The 27,785-nt window shown below is 37.0% G+C and overlaps 1 long non-coding RNA gene across 3 annotated transcripts; it reads right to left on the bottom strand.

The window, feature by feature from the left end:
* Positions 1–204: 204 nt before the first annotated feature.
* Positions 205–27,732, bottom strand: LOC149137693 (uncharacterized). 3 transcript variants are annotated; one of them, XR_016242838.1, is made up of 3 exons: positions 27,617–27,732; positions 4,875–5,511; positions 205–319 (listed from the first exon to the last, which is right to left on the bottom strand). It is a non-coding gene; the product is annotated as an uncharacterized LOC149137693 (long non-coding RNA). The 3 variants fall into 3 exon arrangements; XR_016242836.1 differs by lacking the exon at positions 27,617–27,732 and adding an exon at positions 10,037–10,370; XR_016242835.1 differs by lacking the exon at positions 27,617–27,732 and adding an exon at positions 7,940–8,474.
* Between the last annotated feature and the right edge of the window lie 53 nt (positions 27,733–27,785).

Here is a 27,785-nt window from a genome sequence, read left to right as displayed (position 1 = left end):
TGGCCGCAGTCAAATTACTGAAACAAGTTAAAGAATAAAAAAAAAGAATACACATATACATACATATATCCTTGGTATCCTATGTTACTTCCCGTCTGCATATTCGTGTACAACTATTCGTATGCATACATTCGAATGAGATTGGTGGAATAAAACGGAATATGATGAATAAGATAAAGTAAAACAGAATGAAATATACTGAAATATAATAAATTGAATATAATGGTCTTAAGATGCATATTTCGGGTGCTCTGGGATGTATCATCAATCATGTTTCTGGATCCTCATTGTCTTTCAACGGAGGTTGATGAAATTTCAACTTGATATGCAAAACAGAAGGAAATATAATGTAATGTAATAAACTGAATATGTTATAGAATAATTATGACAATGATAAAAATATATCATATTTGGGCTAGTCGTCAGGAGTTATGCGGAACAGATGTAGTGCAGAGATAGAGAAAAAAATGTTCAGCATTCATGGATTCACACTCAAGGCATCATATTGCTTAGGGTTTATGTACGTGTATGATTTAGGGGTGATGAGTAGTTGAAGCAATGGGGAGCAGAGCTTATCCTTACCAAGAATGTCTCGTTCTTTTGGTCAAACTGAGTTCAAAGTAGTCTGCGGTTCATACATGGATTACATTGGTGCAGCATTTCAACGCAGATGATTGTCTATGTTACACCATCATGTCACATCGTTTAAATTTCATCGCAGCATATGACATTCGTGTCAACGTCTCGAAACATCATATAGGGCGGCACGAATTGACTTGTATTGTAAAGCTTATGCATGTGAAATTCCAGTGTACTATTTCCACTTCCACGAGGGTTCATTCACTATGTTACATCGCTCAAACTTTATGACGTTATGCCCAATTATGTACAATCCTTAATAAAATGATCGTTCGGTATACAGCGGGAAGTTGATTCGTTGATGTATTACCGGTTTTTTTTCTTTATGGAGAACGGGAAAATCAAGAGACTTAGACTGTGTGAGAGCAAGGTTGGCGCTTGTGTTACAAATCTAGGTGTGAGTATGTGAGATATATGAGGAAGTAAATGAATGGTATATTTTTATTTACAAGGGCAACGTCAACAAATTTGTTGACAAGTGCAGTTGGTGTTCATAGAAGGAGAGTGAGAATGAGAAGTGAAAGAAAATAGCAAACAGGAAAGTGAGTGGTTAACCACATTGCAGCTGAAATGTGTTCGAACAAGAGTATGATTGAAGGCTTGAAACTTTTATGTATTTGCATGTAGCAAGAAGATATCTTTTTCATTTTGTTTGCAGAAATGCTCCAGTCGTCCATATTTGATGCCTTGTCCCTTGTATTTCCAGCAATGGTCCACCTTACTACTCCATGGTTCTTTTGGTTCCAGAAAACCCTATGTTTGAGTTTGCAGTCAGTATCTAAAACATCTGCTCTATAAATTAGCTCCTTTTCGAGGAATTTATTATTCAAAGAATATCTACCAGTGTTTCTGAAATTACATCCACGTTGAAATGACTTCCACATTAATTCTGGTCGTTGTATTTTGATTGAGTATTTGTTACCCTATTTTGCCGAAATCGCTATAGTTAACCTCCACAGAATTTTTGCTGAAGATTTTGTGGTATCTGTGGTATATGGGAATGTCCCTGCCCAGTGGGATTAAGAAATGTCTTAATGATTTGTAGGTACGTGGTATTTCGTTATGCAAGTATAATATATTATAAAGTATATTAAATGTTTTTATAAGTCAATACCACGTTCTGCTGCATTTGTAGTGCTTTTTACATTATTTTGTTAAGGTTATTTCTACAGATAGTCTGTACAGATTTTTCCCAGCACTGATTTTTGCTACAACATTTCGTATCGGGACGTCAGATGTAAACAAACAATGGGATGGGTGATAAAAATGGGTAATGAGTGTATATGCCATATTTCGGGGGTGTTTTGCCCCTTCATCAATACCCATCTAACCTGTTCTCGCTTCCGAACACATTGCTTATACACCCACCGCATACAGCGGTGTTAAGTTATTGGATATACCAATTTACATTCCTGAAGCTAGTATGCAATAATTAATGAATTATGGTATTTCGTTATGCAAACGTAATAAGAAATGTCTGGCTATGTTTTCGGTTACATGCACACAAATAATTGATTGAACCATGTAATTTATCTTCTATTCTCTTACTTCTAGTAAGGGATAGTTTTATTTTGTTTTTTCATTGGAAATACCTATCCTTTTATATGTTATTGTAGCATGAGGCGACTTTATTGTTTATATTCATAACTGAAGAATGATTAGAAATGTTTCAACTGATGTTGACAACGATATACTTAATAATTGTTAGCGGATGCTTGCATCGGTATTTTTATAAGCTGCTTCCTCGTTTGGCTATTGAGTTTGCAGTTCGTGTCTAAAACATCGACTCTATAAATTAGCTCCTGTATGAGGTGGACATTTATATCGATATGTAGGTAGCTTGCTATTTTTGTACTATATCATGTTCATGTTGGTTCATACGTTCAATACAGTCATCTAATTTTAATAGAGTGGCAAGATTTTTTGTCTTAACTATTTTAATCTAAGGTTAGATTTTTTGTTTGATTTCATTAATGATATTTTTGTCAGTCTCTTATTCGTAATTAGTTTTATCTGCTTTCCCAAATAAATTCAGTCTGGAAAGTATTGTCTTAGTTGTTAAACTTCATAGATTCTATAAGGTTAATCAGATCCTCTGTAATGTAAAGAGATGCTTATTTGGTTTAGAACCATCAGCTGTAGGCGTATTAGACCAACATTTATGGAAGAAGAATGTTCTAGTCGTACATCAATCTTCTTTAAAAGTCATTTGATGCACAGCATCTTTGTTGAAATGTCGCTGTTTTGTCATAGAATGAATGATTGCAAATCTATCCATACTTTGATACTGGTGTACATTGTTCAGCTGACCGGAATTCAGTAGAGGAATAGGTAATTTCAAGGCAACGAACGGAAGGAAGATTAATGAAATTCCCAGTTAGCGTATAAATGATTTCATTCAAATACCAAGGAACAAAACTAGCTTGAAACTTCAATTTTGTCCGACATGATATTTTAACTTGAAATTTCTGCCGACACTTGTGGTTAGAGATATTAGATAAACATACATACATACACAATGCACACAGATAGGTTCACACACTAACATACACACATATGGCTAGATTGTTATGCTGCCAGTGGAAAATATTTCCAAGATCTCTGTTCATAAAAGCAATGTGTATGTATCAAGGTTATTTATCTCGAATATATTATTTTACTGATATTTTGAATCAACAACATATAGTATTTATTCCGGCTAATATTCTGGTGAGTTCGAACATGGCATTCATAGCAGTTTGCAAAATGATATATGAAGCATTTGTTCCTTACATCATACAATTCTGCATATTATCTCTAAATGCTGAGTAAATCATATTTTTCTATTGAAAAATCACAGCAACGATGTATTTTTTGAGAGAGGAAAATGAAATTTATCCATGTCTAGTGCAGTGTAATGGAATTGTTTGAACCGGATTCACAATCGGCCCATTGATATAACTTATCACTACATTCACATTACTCTGCAAGCCCACGCATAAATATATCAGGTCATCACATAAGTTCTGTCCGAATTTTGAATAAAGAAAACAAGTGATCAAATGTTATATATTTAATTGAAAATTAATCATCAATGTACTTTCCCTGATTATCTATGATTTCCTTCCATCTATATTTACAAGCTATTTAATCCCATCAATGTAAAACTCTTTTGGTTTCAAAGCGAAGAACTCTCAAATGTCAGTTTCGTTCTCCTCCTAGTTTGCGGAAGTTATGTCTCCCAAATGATTCTGTAAATTACGAAACAAATGGTAGTCTGAAGGAGCAAGGTCGGGAGAATAAGGTGGATGAGGAATCTTTTCCCAATCAAGCTCTCGGATCTTCTGTGATATGATCTTTGCAATGTGGTGTCGCGCATTGTCCTAATGAAACATCACTACATTTTGATTCACTAAAGCGGGTCTGTTTTTCTTCATAGATTGGTTCAAACACTCCAATTGCTGACAGTAGACTTGAGCATTGGTTGCTGCATTAGGTGGTAACAATTCAAAGTGAATTACTCCTTTTTCCAATGAAGTTCCCTTCTCGGTTGGGGTTGAGCTTTTTCCCTTTTACCAAGTTACTGTTTATGACGTTTAACATTTTGATAGAAGATCCATTTTTCGTCACCAGTCACAAGTCTATCCAAAAAGGGTGAAATGTGTTCGTGAGAATGGATAGAAGAGCAGATGTCAACTCTAGATTTGCGGTTGCTTTCGGACAATTCATGAGGCACCCATTTTCCAAGTTTAGGAAACTTTCCAAGTTGTTGAAGATGACGATGAACAGTTGCATGGTTTGAACTAAGCTTTATTGCCAGTTCTTCAAATGATAATGCTGGATTTTGTTCAAGTAATGCCTCAAGAAGCTTATCGTCAAACTCAACTGGACGTCCTGTTCGATCTTCGTCTTCAAGGCTGAAATCTCCACTTCTGAATTTTGCAAACCATCTTCTGCAAGTTCTTTCTTTCAAGCATTCTTTCCCATAAACTGAGTGTATGTTTCGAGTCACTTCGGCTGCAGAGTTCCCTTTTTTGTACTCATGAAGTATTATGTGCCTTAAATGCTCTTTGGATACTTCCATGTCAGAAAGGGTTTTAATCAAAGAAATTTTAATTCTATTATTCTGTAAAATAATATTTAATTATTTCAAATGAACACAAATGCATAAGAATAATTTTTAATTCCATTAGACATTCTAAAATACTATTAAACTTCATTCAATTTTAAAAAAGGTAAAATCGGACAGAACTTACGGGATGACCTGATATTTACGACAAATAGTGAGATGCTGTGGCTTTTGACAAATAGAAAACAAATAACGATTATCTAAGTTGGCCATTTAGCTGAGTCTTTTAAAAAGCAAATACATGCTTTGCAGTATTTGTTCCAGCTCTCTGCGAAAGAAGTTCAGATCCCATCAAATCGTATTTTATCTTTTATGCAGAGAGCCCCTCTCTCTCTTTCTTTCTTTCTCTCTCTCTCTCTCTCTCTCTCTCTCTCTCTCTCTCCACAGTCCCTTAGTGGGATTTGAACTCTTATCACAAAGAGCTGAAACAAATACTGCAAGGCATATATCTGCTTTTTAAAAGACACAGCTAAATCGCCACCTAAGATAATCGCTAATAGCTTTCTATTGGCCAAAAACCACAACATCTCTGTATTTGTTGTAAATATATTTCTGGGTTTGCGAAGTGGTGTGAATATAGTGATAAGTTATATCAGTGGGCCGGTTGGGAATCCAGCTCTCTCTCTCACTCCCTCTTTCTCCTCTCTCTTGTCTCTCTCTCCTTTGTCTCCTCTCTCTCGCCCTCTTAGAATCGGCAACGATGATCTTGAACGGACCGTTCACATCTCGATTTTACTACTCTTTTCATCCTTTCTGTGGAATCACTAAAAAAAAAAAAGAAAACAGAAAATCTACTAAAGTATAATGGAAAGTTAATAGAAATAGATGCAAAACATGAACAAAGCAAAAATTATTTACTGACAGTGAAAAAAATAACAAAGATAAACCAGAAGTTGAAGTAACACACAATTTTCAAATAATAGAGAAAGAACTACAGAAACTATCGCAAAACTAAATGCTAAATAAAAAGATTTTACTGTCTGAAACGATGGGAAACAAAGTTCTACGTGGGTTCTACTCGAGCAAGTAAGGAATAGCTAATGAAAAATAGTCGCAATAGCTGAAGATCCAAAGACTCAAAGCTACGATCGAAGAATATTTAATTTCAACGTAGCATCAAAGGCTTTTAAGTATCTACAGAATATGCAGGGGCAAAGAAGAAACAACTAATCACATCTTTATCTGGACGGTCAGTTTTTTACAAGATAGAATACGTATACAGGCCTTTTAACGTTTTTCATACATTGAAAATTATGCCATTATTTTGAACCATAAACAGAAAAGAGAAACATGAGCCAGAAACACTCCTAGAGCGTTTATACTTTATGATTGTAGAATTTATCTCGAACCGGCAATGCCCCACGGTAGCACTATCAGGCTAAAGATTTTTGAAAATGAACCATGGGTCTCGACACGAAAGCCCTGCAGAACAGACCAGTCAGTTGATTTTCGTCGACACAGAGTTTCCCCAAGAACATTGTCGCTTTGACCTCCGCTAACGTAAAGGTGGAACTTCTACCAACCGTACTACTCGAGTAGCAGAGGGCGGTGAGCACTTAACGTCATTCCGGATACCAAGGGCCCTGCTTCGTTTACGTTTAATCCAGGACTATAACGTTGTCAAAGAGGCGAAGTGTGGAAATACGAGCGTGACAAACGGTGACCACATGTATTCAGCGTTAAAGAATTCACTTGCCATGACTGGGATCATGCCATGTCTCCAAACAATTCTGGTCTGTAAAGATAAAGCTCGTAGGACAGACTATCCAAACTTAATTATTTTTCCCGCAGTCACCTACCATTTTTCAAATTTGCTGGAAGAGAGCACTTCCCTCTCTACCCTAACTTTCTTTACAAGTCAGACTATAAAAATGTCGATGAACGATGAGGAAGTTGTCTTTCCTTTATCATTTTAGCCTCATCCACCATACAACCACTAGACAAAGGTATGCATTCTGATCTGCCTTTTGTAAAGTGGGTGTTTGGATGGTTTTCACGATGGACTCGATTGCTAGTCGGATTTGTCCAACATGCGACATCTTACAGAAGTTAGTCGTGATTGTTCCAGATCCGAATGTTCTCCGAGACTGACCGGCAACTTCGTAAACATTTCTCTTTGTAATATTGTAAAGAAGTGGCTGGTTGAGTTGAGAAATGAGCAAATTAGATAAGGAAAGATTCAAATAAGGAGAAGCAAAGAATTATCGACTAATTACCTGCCTCAATCTCTTATGGAAGTTACAAACAGGTAAATTACTACCTATCGAACTTGAGGGACACAATAAAGACTGAAAAGCTCCAATGACCATTTGGTCATTGACAAAACGCTTACGAAGGCAAGTGATGCAGATTAATGTGCGCTCGCTTAGTATGGGCCAACTTCACAAAAGTTCTACAGCATGATAGAGCATTCCTGGATTATGTTTGGTATAGCAAAAAGTCGTCAACATCCCCAGTACTAGTATTATGTACTGGAAAACGAACTTGATAGTGAACATGAAATCACTGGGAGGTATAGCGCTTAAAAGTGATAGCTTCCAGGGTGACTAGTTCTGCTTTTTGTTATTTGTTATAGCAAAATCTCGTATCTCAATGGGACCTAGAAATGTCAGCATGAACTACAAACATGAGATAAACCCATTTTCATTAAATCATCTATTCTTCATGGATGACTTAAAGATAGTTGCAAAGTCACAAATAGAAATCACCTCAGTTGTTAAATCTGTAAAGCTCTGTTCGCAGTGGAATTAAATTGGAATTTAGAGTATCAAACTCAAGAAATTTAGCCATGATGAGAGAACATTTTATTGGAATAATCTTATTCCAATAACGGATATTCCAAGAACGGATATTAGAACCACAGGACAATGAATACAAGTATCTAGGCATAGCGGAACTCGATGATTTTATGCTTAAAGAAACGAAGTCCAAACTTAATTCAAAGAATTTAATGAATACAATCAAAACATGGGGTGGCTGCCGTAATGTAATGCTGTATAACACGGATGTTGTTATAGATACATTGGAAAGAGAAACGAAAATCTAAATATGAATGGAATACTTCGCCGAAGAGCAAATGTCAGTCATTTATACATGAAGCAGAAGATTAGATTGGAAGGGAAGTTATTGGCATCCTTTTGTAGATGGAGAACAAAAGCCAATAAACCTTGCAGATAGTGATTAGAGAATTACTTAAGCATGCAGCAACAGAACAAGGACTTGTGTTGAAACTGAAGATGAAAATGCATTGGAGAGTCTTTTCCTTTCAGAGAAGTGCATGATTTTTTGTTTTTGTTTTTTTTTCCTCTGGCACCGTAGCGGTTGTGGCTGTTTTTCAAATAGTTACTCATGTTTTTTCTTAATGTCGTAATAGTAGTGGAGTGCTGGGTAGGATAGTTATAGTTGTACTGGTGATGTTGGTGTTGGTGACTGATAGAATTACAAGTTTTCTGCTTTCCAGCGCTCAGAATCGGGAGGCATTTCCATGCTACTTTTGTCTCCTGTATGCCCCGACAATGTCTCATACGATTGTGACTTCTGTACTTCGTTGTATCAGGAATACTCAAGATCTAAGCAGCTTGAGTCAAACGAAACAGTATGACGAAAGAGTTTTCTGTACTGAATATTGAATTATTTACCATGAGAAGACCTCTTGTATGAACTTGTGGTGCACAAAAGCACTCGTGTTTTTTTATCGTTGACGGGCGAGAACCGTCCGCCTTAGCCACCGGAACTACTAGATCACGTGATTTCGGCCTTCTTGGCATTGTCAATAATAATAATAATAATAATAATAATAATAATAATAATAATAATAATAATAATAATAATAATAATCATGATGATGATAATGATGATGATGATGATGACGACGACGATGACGATGACATAGTCATAATAGCAATAATAATAATAATAATAATAATAATAATAATAATAATGAAGAAGAAGAAGAAGAAGAAGAAGAAGAAGAAGAAGAAGAAGAAGAAGAAGAAGAAGAAGAAGAAGAAGAAGAAGAAGAAGAAGAAGAAGAAGAAACTAAAAGATTTTTAATTGCAGTACAAGACCAAAGCTTCACCACCAGAAATTACCAAAACCATAATGAAAAGAAACATAACAAGTAACTGCAGAATATGTGGAGATGGACAAGAAGCAATAAATCATATTGTCTCCGGCTGCCCAGTCCTATGTAAGAAGGAATATATTCACAGGCGCGACAGAGTTGCGACCTACATACACTGGAAGCTATGCCAACACTATAGGATAACTACAGAAAAAAGATGGGTTCAATCGTGTATGCAGTGGCAAAAAGCAAAAGTAAATCGTCATATTAAAGCATCATTAGGCACTTTTGCAAATCCTGATGCCAGATTTCAACACATTCATATTGACATAGTTGGACATACCTCCAGTGGAAGATAATATTGACATATTGACATACCTCCAGTGGAAGGTAATATTTATTTGTTATAACATGCATAGATCGTTTTTCGCGATGGCCAGAAGCTTATCCAATCAACGACATATCTGTAGTAACTATAGCAAGAGCTTTATTTACCACTTGGATGTATAGATTCGGCATACCCAACACATTGACAACAGATCGTGGAAGACAATTCTACACTTTTTGCAGAATTCAACACATTGTTGGGAATTCATAGAATTCGTACAACTTCATATCATCCACAATCTAACGGCATGATAGAAAGATTTCATAGGCAGTTGAAATCTTCATTAAGAACTTATTCTGATTCTAGCAGTTGGTTAGAAACTTTACCAGTGACATTGTTAGGAATCAGGAGTGCTGTTAAAGAAAGTTTACAATATTCTCCCGCTGAACTTTTGTACGGAACAACATTATCTCTACCTGGTCAAATGTTTGAAGAAACCAATTCTTTTATTGACCATTATGTAACCCGGCTCAAAGGATTTCTTTCTGATGTTCCTTCTTTAACAAGTAAATTACAAAATATTAAAAAGTTTCGTTCCTACTAATTTTTGGACTCATGTATTTGTACGTAATGATGCCAGTCATCATTCACTGAATTATAAATACACTGGACCTTTTAAAGTTTTATCAATTAAAGATAAAAATATGACTTTGGATAAGCATGGTAAAAAGGAAATTGTCAGTTTAGAGTTAAAAAAGCTTATTTCGATCAGTCTTCATGTCATGAAAATAACGATTTGAGCAACACATTAAAAAAAAAACTTGAAACAGAACAATTCACAAGACAGCGAACTTAACGTTGAGGAAAAGATCCACAAGTCAATTTTAAAATCACCTACCAGCGAAAAGAAAACTAGAAGTGGTAGAATTGTACATTTTCCCAAAAGACATTCTCAGTTTGTTTGAATATATTCCTCATGAACTTTTATATTCCTGGAATTTTTTGTGTATAAAAAAAAATTTGTAATTTTTTCCAGAGAAATTAGATTGAACAATTTGATAAAGTTTACAAGAACGCTGTTGTTATTTTTAAACCGTGATGAGCGTTTATTTTCATTTCTTTAACATTGTAAATTTGTATATTTGACTTGCTAAAAGTATTAATTCAAACATTGTATTGAAGTATATATTTATTATGATTATTTCTTTTTCGCAAAATTGACAATTTTCCTGGTGAAGGGCTTATGTAGCAAGTCATAAAAGGCGGCAATATGACGTAATTGTCGTTTACCCGAACAAGCATAATTGTTGGTAATCCCATTGGTTAAAATTACTGCCCATATTTGAATTCTAAACTTTCGTCAAAGAGAATTCTTTCACGAAATACGGTTCTTACAATTCAGGTATGAGCAGTTATAAAAACCCTGATTTGGGGGAAATAAATTAGTGTTCCTAGGATTGTTACTAGACTTCACGACACTCACGATAGTGTTCGTTGGATGTTACTAAACTCCACGACACTCACTCATTGAGATATTGGCTATTTTTTATGCTATGTCTATGATATAAATCCAACAAGACTTATTTGAATTGTTGTGAACTCTAGTAGTTAGTATGAAGGATTAGCTAGTGTGGATTTTAAGTCGTAATTCTCTACAACAAAATGACTTTACTTTCCAATTGTACTATAAATGCTAAATGTACATAAATAAAGGAAAGTATTGTAGTTCGCACTTCTCATGAGGAATTCCGGAAGAAGCTTCGTGAGACCACTACTGAGACGCTTCCGAAAAATAAGAAAACCGTTGGAAAACAGTTTATAGCAGTGACTCCATCTAAGAATATCTGAAGAAGGAATTGTAATTCCGAAATATCATCGGACTATAGATAACCAAATTACAACAGGTATATAGTCCATTTTTTGTATTATAGTGCATTGTTGTACCATTCAAAACATTTTATTCTTTACATACATAAATAAAATAATGTAGTAATTATTTTTTATAGCGGTTAAAAGAACACGAAATTATTTATCTTCAACATACATGCACGCATAAAATTACGACTTAAAATTCACACTAGCTAATCTTTCATACTAACTACTAGAGTTCACAACAATTCAAATAAGTCTTGTTGGCTTTTTATCATAGACATGGCATAAAAAATAGCCAATATCTCAATGAGTGAGTGTCGTGGAGTTTAGTAACAATCCTACGAACACTATTTAATTTCTCCTAAATCAGGGTTTTTATAAATACTCATACTTGAATTGTAAGAACCGTATTTCATGAACTAATTCTCTTTGACGAGAGTATAGCATTTAAATATGGGCAGTAATTTTAACCAATGGGATTACCAACAATTATGCTTGTTCGGGCAAACGACCATTAGGTCATATTGCCGCTTTTTATGACATACTACAATAGAATCATTACTAGAAGGATAGATAAGAAAATACTAAGCTGTAATGAAGACTGTAATGAGGGCGTTAACTGGATCCATTATCAACAACAAATGGTGGTACGCCCTGAAAAGAGCCATCAAATTTGAGTCGATTAGGTTTACCAAATAATTAGCTAGTGCTAGAAACAAAGTAGAAAAGAAACTAGTTAAGGCAGTAGACGAGGAAATGAGGTCAGGCGGGGCATCGGAAGTGTTAGCGGCGAGGTTGGCACTCGACCAACATCTCAAAGGTAAACACGAAGGATGCATTGTCAGGGCTAAGATCCGTGCAATGAGACAGGAAGGGATCAACGCGACCGGATGGGCCCGGGTGGTAGAGAGCCAGCATGGCAACAACTCAACCATTCGATCTTTGACGGACACATATGGTCGATGGGCAAACGAACCCGAAGATATGTGCAAGGTGTTTCACGATCATTTCGCCCAGCTATTTGGGAGTAGCGGTGGACTAGATCGCGGGAAATAACTCGCAGACTTCCTGGCCGGTTCGCTGCGTCTCTCGAGGCGGGATGCGGAATCTTGTGAAGCGTCGATCACAGCCAAAGAGGTTGGGGATGTGTTGTCAGACTGCAGCGGGGACAAATTGCTGGTCTGCCTTACGAACTCTTTAGCAGCATGCCAGACTTGTTTGGGACCTACTTGCATGCTTGAACACCAACTGGTAGGAGAACGCGAGAATTCCCAAGTCAGTGATGGCTCTTTTCAGGGCGTACCACTTCAAACTGACAGAAAGATAGATGCAAATAGGCCAGACATCATACTGAAAGACTTCAGACAAAAATCATGCCTCCTCATTGATATGACTGTCCCAATCGATAAAAAACGTATCTGTCAAGACTTTCCAAAAACTGAGCAAATATAAAGATCTTGAAATAGAAATTAGCAAAATGTGGAAGCTGAAGACTAAGACAATACCTATTGTCGTAGGTGCCCTGGGAATGACAGTGAAACAGGCTGATTACTACCTAGCTCAGATACCAGGAAACCCCAAAATGGCTGAAGTTCAAAGGATAGTGCTCATGGGAACTGCCCATATCCTATGTAAAATACTGTCTATGTGATCTCAAATTTTAAAGCAAATACATAAATTTCTTATGGTTTCTTAAACATTCTCTAGAACAACACTATATACAAATCCAAATATATTGTACCCTAGGCAAAACACCTACATGAACTTCTAACTTGTTGTCTCTTGAGGTCTCTGGGTGAGACTTGAATCCAACTTGTACAAATGCAAAGCAAAAGTCAAACATAAAATAATAATAATGATGATGATGATGATGATGATGATGATGATGATGATGAGGATGATGTTGATGAGGATGATGATGATGATGATAACCTGCTTTCTGTTACTTATTTCGGTCAGTATTGACAGGTCGCCTATCATGCATTGTATATCCTTTTCTAGGTTTTCTTTCCAATCTTGGTTGGCTTTTCTTCAGTTGAGCAGTTTTCCTTTTTAGTTTTATTCCTTTTGCATCAGTAATAGCTGCAGCTGTAGCATAGGCTAGTTGGTTTAGCGATGTCATATTTAGTGGTTCTACTGTTGTTGATTTTATTTCATCTATTACATTATTGCCAATTTTAATCAATTCCTTCAGGCTCTAATGAAGCTTGTGCACCAGCATGATAAAGTAAAGAAGCTATACTCGGTATACAAGGAATCTGTACAGTTTAAGAAACAATTGATTACGGAGGAACCTAGGATGAAGGCGAGTGAGAAAGTAACCCTGTTTGCTAAAAGAATTAAGGAAGAGATAAAAAAAAACAAGCCCAGAAGAAAAGCAAAGAAGAATGGCTAGAAAAACCGATGCATGGCCGATATCCAAGAAGAATGATCAAACCAAACGTAGAAAAACGAGACACTCATGTATGGATGAAGAGCTCAGGACTGAAGGCTGAAACCGAAGGTTTTATCATAGCAGCACAAAATCAAAGCTTGGCAACCAGAGCTTACCGCAACAAAATAATGAACGATGCACTGACCCGAAAGATAGAATGTGTTATGAGCAAGATGTAATAGAGGACCACATCTTAACTGGACGCATAGCGCTTGCAAAAACCGAATATATTCATAGACATGATAGAGTAGCGCAATGTATCCATTGGAAGATATGTAAACACTATCAGCTTCCAACTTCAGAAAGATGATACCAGCATAAACCTGTAACTGTGACCGGAAAAGATGATGTAACAGTATTCTGGGACATGCCAATCAACACCGATAAAGAAATCAAGACAAACAGGCCGGACATAATAATCAAAGATGGGAAGAATAAGAAATGCTTAATGATAGATGTGACAGTACCATCAGAGAGAAATGAGTCCATTAAAGAAGTAGAGAAGTTATTCAAGTACAAAGACCCAGAAATAGAAGTGACCAAGATATGGAGAATGAAAAGCAGCACAGCACCAGTGGTGATTGGAGTGTTAGGGCTAATTAAAAAGGGCCTTGATAAGCAGCTCAACAAACTCCTTTGCAGTGTTAACGTGGGAGAACTTCATAAAATAGTGTTGCTAGGTTCTGCACACATTTTACGCCGTGTACTCTCCATGAGATGAGGACCTACTGTGACCCTAGGGTCAAGAGATGACCCCGGTTCAGCAGAAGACAACAGACCATATTTTATTTAAATAATAATAATAATAATAATAATAATAATAATAATAATAATAATAATAATAACAACAACAACAACAACAATAATAATAATAATAATAATAATGAAAAGAGAAGATCAGGAAGGAATGTTACAGGAGAGTTCGAGAATTCCTAAAATCCAAGTTAAATGCACGCAATAAGGTGTTTGGTATAACTTCCTTAACAGTTCCAGTTGTTATTTACAGTTTCAATTCGTTGAGTTGGAATATGAGCGAAATAAGGAAGATTGACAGAAAAATACGTAAGTTGCTGATTTGCAATAAGATGCACCACCCAAAGGCAGACGCAGATTGTCTTTACTTTCCCCTCAAGTAGGTCGAGGGTTGATCCAGTTTGAAATACCTTGCAAAACCACCAGAAATGGACAGGCAAAATATCTTGAAACATCTAACGACTGGATGCTAAAACTCGTTGAAAACCGCGAGATACGTAACAAGTTTCATTCTGGTATGAAGGAGAGCAAAAAATTTGCTAGTGAGTTCATGCATAATACCTATGTTGAACAGCATGGTGGAAGTGCGGCAACTGTAATTGAAAATAAGGTGAAATCAATGGCAAAGCAAAATGCGTTTGAACAATTAGCCGATAGGTGGGAACAAAATCCTCTGCATGGCAAATATGTGCCCGTAGTAAACAAGTTCATGTAGACCAGAAGCACACCCATCACTCGGTATGGAGCTCAGGGCTAATGCTTTATCTTGGTTGTTCAAGATTAGAGATTATTGACCATGAACTATCAAGTCAATGTGATTAAAAATGGAGTAGACCCAAATTACCGGTACTGCAACGACGGGTTTTAGCACTTGCAGAGTATCAATGAAGACATGAAAATGTTGGCCAATAGCTACACTGGATAATATGCCGGCATTATGAAATCCAAACTGCTGACAAATGATACAAGCACCACCCTACGGCTGTAACTGAGGAAGAAAATGTAACGATTCTTTGAGACATTCCAGTATGTACAGACCGAACTGTCAATGTTAATAAACCAGATATTGCTGTGAAAGACCAAAACAATTATCTTTATTTATTGATTGAGTATACCCTGTGATCATAATATCTCCGCAAAAAATTGATAAGCTCAGAAAATATAAAGATTTGCTCATCGAAATCGAAAAGATGTGGCATCTCAAGACAGTTACAATACCAGTGATTGTAGGAACTCTTGGAATGATAAAAAAAAGAACTGAAAATTATTTGAGAATGATACCTGATTCACCCTCCATACAGTAAGTGCAAAAGATTGTCTTAACTGGTACATCACACGTATTGTGAAGAGCATTGTCACTGTGAATTTCAGTATCGATTCTGATATTGAAAGATCAAAAGAAAGGAAATATAGCAAGCAACTACTGAACAATAACTTGCTTTCCACTGATATTGATGTTGCTAACAGGTCTTATTGAAAAGGATACATTTATGTACCTTGAAGAGGGAGATCTGATATAAGAACAGAAAGGAGGCAGAATAATCTCCAAAGGGAAAAATGGCCTATTACATCATCGTTTAACGTCCGCCTTCCATGCTAGCATGGGTTGGACGATTTGACTGAGGACTGGTGAAACCAGATGGCTACACCAGGCTCCAATCTGATTTGGCAGAGTTTCTACAGCTGGATGCCCTTCCTAACGCCAACCACTCAGCGAGTGTAGTGGGTGCTTTTACGTGTCACCCGCACGAAGGCCAGTCAGGCGGTACTGGCAACGGCCACGCTCAAAATGGTGTATTTTATCTGCCACCCGCGCAAGAGCCAGTCCAGGGGCACTGAAAATCCTCCGAAAGGTCAAAAGCAGGAAGAAAAACCTAGCAACGGCATGAATAGATTAACAAAGTGCTTACGATAGTGTACCATATTCATGGAACATAGAATGTCTCAAGATAGCTGAGATTTTTGCCCAGCTCCTATAAAACAGTATGCCAAAATGGGGAACTATATCAACATCAGGCCAAGAGAAGCTCGGGGAAGTGAACATAAGTAGGGGAATATTCCACTCTCACCACTGCCATTCGTCGTTGCCCTTATCCCTGTTACATTGATCCTTAGGGACGTTAAACCGTCCTACGAATTTAGCAACTGGGTGTAAACAAACCACCTCCTGTTGATGAACGACCTAAAATTATTTGTGAAAAATGAGAACTGGTATAGATTGTTAGAGTTGTGAGTGATGATAGTGGAATTGAGTTTGAAATAGATAAATGTGCGATGCTAGTGAGAGGGAAAATATTCATGCCAAGAGGGACTAAACTCCCAAATAAGACATCGATCCAACCAGTGAATGGCGTTACAAGGGCATAACTACAGGGTTTTACCCCCCAGACTTTGGGAGGTCATAACTTTCAGAAAAATGAATATTTTTTAATGAAATTTTCTATGCATATAGTATTTACTATGTGAAATCCGAATATATAAAAATTTCCGGTGAAAGTGTTTTGGAATGGGGGTGGGGGACAATTTTCGGAAATTCCAACAGAGTCCACTTAAATTCTTCTTAACTTCCAGGAAAATTAATATTTTTTCGTGAAATTTTCTCTGCCAAGAAATTAAATCGAGGATGAAAAAGGAATATCTCAGGATATTCCGTTTTGCTAAGATCAATATGGAATGGAGGGGAAAAGCATCTGCTTAGAAAGCACATGAGTGGTCTCTCTAATAAGATATTCTGCTGCTTTCCTGGACTGGAAACGAAGAGACACAGATTGTAAAACCAGGAAGACAACATGCATGTACAGCTCCTTACACTCCAGAGACAGTATCGATAGATCATACCCACAACGGTGAGGGGGAGGTGGGACAGGACTGATACCAATAGGAGACTGTGTAGAGATGGCGAAACGTGATATACAAGAGTATGTAAGAAGCAACTCAGAAAATCTGATTTCAGCTACCAGTGGATAGGACAAAGAATCTGTGAAGACGGCAACGGAATACAAGAAAAGAAGAAAACAGAAGCGAGAAATAAAAAAAGAAACAAAAGAACTACATGGTCAGTATCTCAGACAAACTCAAGACATCGCAGCAGAGAAGTCTTTGTAACGGGTGAAGAATGGAGATCTTAAGAAAGAAGCAGAAATACTCATATGAGCTGCTCAAACTAATCATTGCGAACGAGTATCATTAAGGCCAAAATAGACGAATCCGTGAAAAGTGCAAAGTACAGAGTACGTAATGAGAATGGGGAATTCATTACGCACATAAATTGCTGTTGTCCTTTAGCACAGAAGGAATATAAACGCAAACACGATTGTGTGGCCAAGGTGCTACACTGAGACATAGTACGGCTAAGATGGAACAAAATGGTACTAACATCAATCGGAAGGTGTAATGGAGAATGACTAATAAAAGATTTTATGGGATTTTGATGTACAGACTGATCACGAAATTCATGCCAAGGGACCAGATATTATGGTTCTCAATAGGGGAAAAAAAGTGTGCCGTCATAGATGTGGACATGAATCTAGCGGCAAAAGAACAGAAAAAAGGAAGATACCAGGATTTGACGAGAGAAATACGACGACTGTGGAGTATTTCTACAAAAGTATTCCCAGTTGTTATAAGATCCCTGGGTACCATGTGCATGTGCGTATGTTTGTGTGTATACACGTGTGTGTGTGCATGCGTGCGTAAGTGCGTGTATGTGTGTGTGTGTGCGTGCGCGTGTATACGCGGATGCTTGCAAGCGCAGTGTTGGCCAATGTTTAAGAAGTCGCTTCGCAAAGTTGAGGTCTTAAATTCCATCATATTGCGTAGCATCTTGGGAAAAATATCCTTTTCTGTAAATCTCACGTCGTTTCATTCATTGGGAGTGAAATAGATTAGAATGGAAATTTACAATGGCCCGTTGTATGGATTGAACCTGTAAGTCAAAAGGTACAACATTATCATATACGAGACGTTTGGAGGGGCGTTAAAATAGCGACAAATTTAAACAATCGACCAAGAATATATACAGTCCAGCAAGCTTCTAAAGAATCTCCATCCAATTTTTCTCGAAGGAGCCGGGGAAAAGATTCTTTCCCAATGTGCAATGAAAATGCGCAGTATCTGCCGCCACATGATTGCTAACGAACCACTTGACCCTATAAGCGATTGTCAACCTGATTAAATCAGATAGTTGCGATATTCCCTATATTACGAGGGGTGTTATTTAAAGAGTTCCGCTGACCAATTCCGGTTATTGCAGGAAACGGAACTTGTACAGGTATAATTATACATATCACATTGTAAATTACAGCTTTCCATTAGTATTCATTTGTCTTTTACGGCTGTTGAAGTAGACCAAGGTGTTATAATGGAAACAGTTGAATGCAGATCAGTGATCAGGTTCTAATACTTGAAAGGTTGTACACCAAAAGAGACTTTTGATGAGATGAAGGAAGTTTATGATAACGATGCACCATAATAGACGTAGTGAAGCACTGGCATCGCCAGATCAAATGTGGTCGGACATCGGTAGAAACTGCTTTTATTCCTGGACGACCTCATTCCGCCATTGATGACGACACCATCCATAAAGTGGAATCTGCCATTTTGGAGGATCACCGCATAACTATTCGGAAAGTAGCTTATGAAGTGAAGACAAGTGTAGGATCCGTGGAAAAAGTCGTTCACGACTATTTGCACATGCGGATGCTCACACCTTTTCAGAAGCAGGAACGAGTCAATTGATTCCAGGCTCCTTTGACAATGTGCCACGAAAACGAGGAGGACATTTTCGGCAGACTTACCACACAGGATGAAACATGGGGTCCATCACTATGATCCTGAGACTAAAGTATAGTCGAAGCAATAGAAGCATGGTAACTCACCACCTCCAGAGAAGGCTCGTGTCCAACCCTGATAAGACAAGGTAATGCTCACAGTCCTTTGGAACCAGTGATGATGGAATATCTGATAAAGGGCACCATATTATGCTTCTCTGCAGCAGAAATTCGGGACGCCATCAGAGAAGCAGAGAGTCGTGACATCCTGACCAAAGGAATCTGCCTCCTTCAAGACAACGCCCCAGTTCACAATGCTCATGTTGCCCAGATGGGAGAAGTGTATCACTATTGTTGGTGGCTGTATAGAGAAGAACTGATAATTATGCCAAGTTTTGTTTATCTCAGTCCTTGGGAAGTGGGTCTAGGGAAATGTTAAATGAACATCCCCTCGTAAATTAAATCAAATTATGTATTGTTGTTGAAAGATATATAATAAAATGAGGAATAAATTAATAGGTATCAGCAAATAATTCTAATATAAATATTACACTTTATATTAGTAAATTCTAATCGGAAAGAAAAAATATTAATTATTAATTATTGATTAATAATTCAGACTTAATTAATAATTAATAATTTAAAAAGCAGGCTCTGTTTATGCGTTATATATATTTTAAAAACAAGGACGCTGAACAATAACAAAATAAGGGAAAATGTGGAAAAAACGTGACGGTTGATGCAAAAAATGGAACGAGAAAAATGAAACGAAATTAAGACAACTATATTCATGATGCATGTATCAAACATGAATCTAAGCTTTGAAATTTGAGATATTATCTTTCTTATCAATAACCAAATAATGCTGTCGTTTAAACTACTCATTTATATAATATTCTTGCATATTACCTCTTAAATGATAGTATTGTTTCTTCATATTTCATATCACGTGTCACACTTCCACAACGCCTCAGCTTGAATATGAATCGTGAGCATTGAATATAAATCACATGCAAATTCTATCAAAATATCGAATTTAATTATAATACTTCTTCGGAAAATCAATATTTTGTCAATGCTTGACACATGTCGTAATCTGTGACACCTTATAATATTTTATATGTAGATGAGAATAACTAATTGAAATCTTGTATATTTTTGACATTCTGCTCATCATGGTTTCGAAGCTAGTTTTGAACTTTCATAGCTCTCATGTTTATCATTTTTGCTTTCAGTTAGAAAACTGAATACATTTTTTATGCTTGTGTGTATGTATGTGTGTGTGTGTGTGTGTGTGTGTGTGTGTGTGTGTGTGTGTGTGTGTGTGTGTGTGTGTGTGTGTGTGTGTGTGTGTAAAAATAAGAAATTATTTGACTAGGTTTATACCTTGAGCCTACTACTTACTATCATACTTCGTTTCTAAATCTGTGGCGAATATGTATTAGATAACTATCATTATATATGTGGGTGTGTATGTGTGGGGATGGATGGATGTGCGCAAGCGCGCCTTCCTTTTCTTTTGAGTCTTTTCATTTTTGTCTTTTATTAGCTACTTTCTACCGTTCCAGAGAGAGACAAAGCCACAGTGAAAGATTAAAGAGAAACAGAGAGAGCAAGAAAGAGAATTTGATGTCGCACAAATGTATTTCTGAAAGTTTCTTTTACCGATATTACCACATTTTTCCAACTTAAGCTTATCTATATTCTTGTTAATACTACTCCTTTTCAAACTTCTTCCTTTCTCAAATTTTCTTAGTGGCAATCAGTATAGTGTGAACTTTGATGGAGATACGGCTTCTAGTTCTTAAAAGGAACACCTTACAATTTCACTATAAGCAAATGAATACTCCTCCTACTACTACTACTACTGCTACTACTACTGCTGCTACTACTACTACTACTACTACTACTACTACTACTAATAATAATAATAATAATAATAATAATAATAACAACAACAACAACAACAACAACAACAACAATAATAGCTGATTGGAAGTGTTGTCATGTACATTGCTTTGTCTTCGTCTAAAAAATTGGTTACAGCAAATATTCTCACTCCATACCACGGAGTTGCTTGTCAGTTGCTTGACCATAACCAGTTGAGCATGTCCCTTAGTAGCTGACGATATGTGCAGCTCTGATCACGAACAGAAGTAGTGGGAGAGCATCATAGCTATGTTCTGAGAAGTATTCTTTGGGATTTAAATTCACCACTGGAAACGTGTGTTTCGTTCGCCATCCTTAAAAAAACTTTTATTCAGGGACATTTTGAGCGGGATAGACTACTCAACATCCTGGCGAGCACAGATGTTATAAATATGGGTTGAAAAATTTGAGTATCAGAGAAATAAGATGTGTATTTTGCGATGTGCGGGTCTTAGTTGGATCTTTGAGGAATTGATCTGGAGGATTGCTTTTGAATTCTTTGACATTGACAGAGACGAAAAAGTGATGGAACGGCCCCGGAAATCTCTCGGCAAAAATGCCGGTTTCAAACGATAATAATAGTGCAAACTACATTAAATTCGCCTGAAGGCCTTATAGTTGTACTCAATCAAACGGTTCACTTATCATCCCCCAAACGTAGATCTTCTGAACAACAAGGAAATAAAGAAAACATTGAGATCTTAGCAGCAGCAGCAGCAGCAGCAGCAGCAGCAGCAGCAGTAGTAGTAGTAGTAGTAGTAGTAGTAGTAGTAGTAGTAGTAGTAGTGGTAGTAGTAGTAGTAGTAGTAGTAGTAGTAGTAGTAGTAGTAGTGGTGATGGTGGGGGTAGTAGTAGTAGTAGTAGTAGTAGTAGTAGTAGTAGTAGTAGTAGTAGTAGTAGTAGTAGAAAGCGAAAAGTGGAATTGGTTACTTGGCGCGGCTATTTATTCTTGTACATTTATTTTTGCTCTTATTGTTGCTTTTGTTGACACTGGCAAAGTTGTAGCTGTTGCTGTTATTCATCACGTATACGTGGTGCTTTTGTTGATGCGGTTGCTGTACTCGATTACTAAATGAACACTTGAAGAGATTATTAACATCCATAGTGTATTTTATGCAGTTATTTTCAAATTTCTTAGATGTATCGAGTGTACTTTAATCTATAGTACTCCATAGCACATGCCCTGAAATTTGAACCTCGATGAATATTACAGAAAACGAAAGGAAAGTTGCATTCTTCTCAGCTTTCAAAACGAATATAACATTTTGCGAACTAAATTTAAGACTGCATTTCTATCGCAAATATGGTTCATGAAGGGAGCTTTTCTCACGATGTAGCTCCTTATAGAAGAAACGCTTTGGAATCTTTCCATTCTCTATATATCAAGTTGAAAGAGATCTTATATACTAACAGCATTTACTGTCTCCAAAACGTTAACATCAATCTCACATATATAGGGTCCAAGTCATATGTGAAACTTATCAAAGATATTTTACTTGAAGATAAAACGCACATTTTGAAAATAGACATTTCACACACACACTCTCTCTCTCTCTCTCTCTCTCTCTCTCTCTCTCTCTCCTCCCCTCCTTTTTTCTCTCCCTCTCATACACACGCACGCGTGCACATACGTACATACATACATACCATACCATACATTAGGAAGACCATCAGCCATGTGCAGATGCTTACTGCATGCAAACAAGCAAATCACTATATGCCTCACCAATAGAAACCAAAGGAGACAGAAATGATGTTTGGACACTCACTTGCAAACTGATTACCCTCAAGCAGGAGCTAAAATCTCTCAGTGAGAAACTTCGATACCAGAAGAGAATAACCGAGAGAGAAAAAAAATGAACAAAAAATTTAACCGGAAGCAGGCAGAGACATGAGAGAAGGAGCGGTTAACATCACAGAAGCTCCTTCACGAGAAAATAATAGACTCCTTCTGGAAGAGAATCTGGAGCGAAGAGAAGGCGTTTAACCAAAATGCTCTGTGGCTGGAAGAAATCTGAAGAAGTTATTGCTCCTGCATTACACCCAAGATATACAGCATTGATGGCAATACCCTTGTAACCATGTTCCAGAAACTTCAGAATGGAAAGCACCTGGAAGAGACTTCGTTGTTGGATATTGGAACAAAAAGCTAACTTTCAACCAACCAAATCTTATCAATCTGTACCAGGAAGCTCTCAATGGGGACAGCATACCACACTGGTTTGCTAATTCCTCGTGAGTTTTTAAATTCCTCGTCGCCGCTGTTGTAACCCAACGTCGGACTGTTATAACGTTCACTTCGGTATAGCAATATAGTTAGTAAGATAAGTAAAGACACGACTATCTATGACCAACTTTGCCGACTTCTCGACGACTCGACTTCCTACGTCGCAGTATTTGTAACGAATTTCACATACCACTTGTCACGTGGGAGGGGTGTACAATATACCATTATTATTATTGTTTTTATCCCCATAACAGAAACCAATAGTATCATCACAGCAGAACAAGAGCTGGGAAGGAGGGAGTCTGTGGATGTGCCGAGAAATTATTAATCAACAAAACTATGATGTGCGGGAGTATAGGAGGAAACCAGTTTCAATGTAGCTAGACTACAAGAAAGGTTTTGACTCTGTTCCCTACTCATGGATGCTAGAAGCCCTTCAACTTGCTAAAGTTCCAGTGAGCATAGTCAAAGCCACAGCTGATCTAACTTCATCGTAGACCACCATCTTGAAATTAAACACAAAGAATGACTGTATTAACACTGATAGAATACAATATCGCGACAGCCTCTCTGTGATGTTGTTTATACTTTCTGTAAACCCCATGTCATTCATGTTAAGGAAGTCTGAAGGATATCTCACTGGTTCACAAGGAAACAGGAATAACAAAACCACACAATGTTTCTTTGTGGATGACTTGAAACTTTATGCAAAGAATATACACGGGATGAAGAGGAGCCTTGACCGAGCTACAACATTTTTAAAGGATGTAGGGATGGAGTTTTGTTAGGATAAATGTTGTTATATGGTTGTGATAAGAGGCAAAACAGCAAACCAGACTAACAACATCTCTATCAATGACTTGACTGTTTCCCCAATATCTGATGAGGAATGTTACAGGTATCTAGAGGTAGACGAAAACATATCTTACAATGGCACCTCTAACAAAACACTTGTTTCTAAAGAATATTAAAACCGAATAAAGAAAATTTGCACTTCAGAACTCTCTGCATTCAATGAACAGTGGCCCACAATGTGTTTGCTGTGCCAGTACTCATGCCAACATTTGGGCTGCCTGATTATACACCCGATGAGATCCGTGTCATTGATGTGAAAATCCGGAAAATACTAACAAACACGCACAATGTCCACATAAACAATGACGTAGACCACTTCTACCTAAAACAAAATCAAGGCGGCAGAGGCTTAACATCAATCCAAAATGCCTTTGAATGTCGTATCATATCCCTTCAGCTAACCTTTTACCACTAAGTGTCGAAGTCCATCTCTTAACCAAGTTTGCATGCATAAGGGTGAAGGCAGCTTGGAAGGCAACTCCTTGGAAGGCAGCTCCTTGAGCAGCATTCCTTGTCTGATAACCTTAAATACATACCCCAAATGAGCAGAAAAACATACATGGATATGTTAGTAAAAAACTCCGAGATGATAGTAACATTGATAATCAAAGTAGTCTATCATGGACCAATAACCGGATTACTACCTCCCATTTTGAATAATACATACATACATACATACATACATACATACATACATAAGATACAAATACATGCCTTTACGGTGATTTAGTTGGGGCATAGTAGGGCAAAATCGTGAAGGTTCGAAATAATCGGATTGATTCCAGTACACATTCTAACACTCAACACTCACTTTTTGCCGAATCACTAAGTTACAGGAATGTAAAGTTACCTCCGGTTCTCAAGTGGTATAAGGCTAGCACAATCGGATACGCATTCATGGTTACATTCAAACGTGCATACACACGCTAACGCGAACACACAATGGTACACCCACGCGCTTGCGCGCGCATACACGCAGGCCCACACAGATACACACACAAACAAACACAGACACGCACATTGCATCACATATATTTACATACATATGATGATGATAGATGTCTTCTCGTGAGCGAGGAAGACCATCATTGACCATTACCCATAGAAAATATCAGCAATGCCCATGCATGAGGTTATTGCACCAGTAGTCGCTTTCTCTCCTGTTCGCAGCCGCAGGTTCCATGATTCCTGCGGAAATCCTTTATTTGAAAAGGGCGTCGGATAGCTTTGACTCGCTGGCGTATATCACAGCCTAAAATTTTATGTTCAATGATACATATGCGCAAGACATGAGAGATCCTCTGTAGCCTATTGACACGATCTGGCCAAGTAGCTATTTTGTGATGATAAAAGGCAATAACCCAGAAACTAGTCCACAGATGTTGGTTTGCGCTAGATGGGAGTGCTGAGCTCCCTGTTCGAAAATGTAAGGACACAGCCAGAAACGATGTTTCTTGGGGCTAAAACAACAGTAACATCGTCCCCCTCAGGACAGCCACATTATGTTGGCAAATAGCATTTACCTTATATATATATATATGTATGTATGTATGTATGCATGTATGTATGTATGTATATATATATATATATATATATATATATATATATATATATATATATATATATATATATATATATATATATATATATATATATATACATGTATATATAGGGAGAATTCACAAAAAAACAACAGACAAAGACAGGTGGTGCAGAAAACAAACAGATGCATCAGCATCACGCTCGGGAACCGAAAAAGTCTCTAATGTTTCGAGCCCACGGTCTTCCACAGAAAGGAACACAGAAAGAACAAGGAGAGAAAAAAAATGTGTATCGTGGTTAGCGATCTATCATGGCAAATGCCGGACAGAAGTGTCACACAGGAGAGTTAAGAAGAGGAACTTAATTACTACCACCCCATTTCCTGTTTGACACATAAACATCCAGCCTTTTTGAAAATAAAAAAAACACTACACAGAAACACATGCACCCTAACCCTTCCAACAAGTTTTTCCAAGGAAAATTAGTGAACTTCAAAAGCTTTAAGACATTATGATGTATTGGTATATTTATTTTTTTTATATATTTATTATTAATTTTTGAAAAAAACTCTTTTTTTCTCTCCTTATCTTGAGAATTTACCATGCAATGAAAGCCGGTTTGAAATCCCTTTGAAATCCTTGCATCCATTTATATTAAAATATGCTTTCAGTTTAGCATTCTGCCTTATTATTATTTTTTCCTTTCCTATCATTTCTCCACGTGCGGTTAACACAACCCCATTATATATATATATATATATATATATATATATATATATATTATTCTCAAACGGAGGATAATGCTAATAATATAGCATAAACGGGATAAACTATCCACATTTTGCAGAAAAATCTATCGGCGGCAGCCATGAAACTCGAAATTACGTCCCTATGATTACGCGTCAAGTGCTTTACCATTAAGTTGAACAGCCTAGTGACAAATTCTTCTGTAATTTTAGGATACATAAATCTAGCTTTATAAGACGCCATCAGACGTTAAATTCAACTTACGTTGAAAGTCAACTGACAAAGTTTGCTTTAGAAGCGTTGAGATGTATTGAAAGATACAGATAAGGATGATACTAATATTTTTAGCCATGGGGGTATGGGTGTGTAGGTGGTCGTGAATGGAGAAACCAGTTGAATGTTAAACTATTTAGGAATAAGAGATAGAACTAAATATTAGGGGATTTTATAGGTTAATGTTTAAAAATAAATTAAAGGCAAGGTTGATAGAAGAAATATACATGGGTACCTGTATGTGAGTGTTATGCGTGGGGAGTGAATTACAATTGGATTTATGGAAGAATTTAAAAGTGCGGAAGAATTTGTGTTTACACGTTGTGAAGTCTTCGTTGTGTTTGTTAAGCCATTGTGGTGGGTTGTGGTTTAAAATTTTTAGGGCTTCTTTTCGGCAGAGTCCATAAGTGGAGCGCTGGCCCTGATATGGGATGCCAGAATCTATTAAAGCCCATTAGATGGTGTACGTGGCTGGCTAGTGATGTGGAATTGCTATGCTCTTTATATTTAAACGAGTTTAAATGTGTATAATATCTGCTTAAATTTTGTGGTAGATCCAATATAGTAGCTATTGGCGTTATTTACTATGTTGCGAACGGTGCATTGGTATGCGACGTTTAATCTTCTGCAATGGGCTTGCAGCGGGCAGTCTGTCCCAGATCTGCAGTTGCAGCTATCAGTTCTACAATGGTTAGTTGCAGAGAGGGATGAGGTAGTGCTACTATAGTAAGGCAAGCTAAAGGCTAAAGTTGTATTAGGTTAATCGTTCATGATATTACTGTTATCATTGCTGTCATTTCTATTACCCAATACCAACGCCATGGTTGCAATTATTATTATTATCGTCATTATTGTTATCGCCATCGTTACAGCAATTACCCAGCGTACCTAGTCGTTTAAATCACCCGTGAACTATATTTTGTGTATATACATATATATATATGTGTGTGTGTGTGTGTGTGTGCGTGCGTGTGTGTATGTATATATATATATATATATATATATATATATATATATATATATATATATACACCCACACATGTATGTATATAAAGAGAAAAACATGTTTGATACTCACAAACCTAGGTTTCTGGGTAGTTACCCGTCCATGTATATATATTTGTATGTATTCTGTCAGTATAGCAGTGTATTCAGAAAGGAGTAGTGGTGCAACTTTCTATAGCTTCTCCGGAGACACTAAAATGAAGAAATGAAGGGTATGTTTATTTAGGAAAATATTTATAATA

The sequence above is a fragment of the Octopus bimaculoides genome, chromosome 1 (assembly GCF_046866305.1).
Source record: "Octopus bimaculoides isolate indiv1 chromosome 1, ASM4686630v1, whole genome shotgun sequence".
In the NCBI taxonomy this organism is placed as follows: domain Eukaryota; kingdom Metazoa; phylum Mollusca; class Cephalopoda; order Octopoda; family Octopodidae; genus Octopus; species Octopus bimaculoides.
The sequence above is the reverse complement of the archived record's forward strand: the minus strand, read 5'-3'. Positions and strand labels throughout refer to the sequence as shown.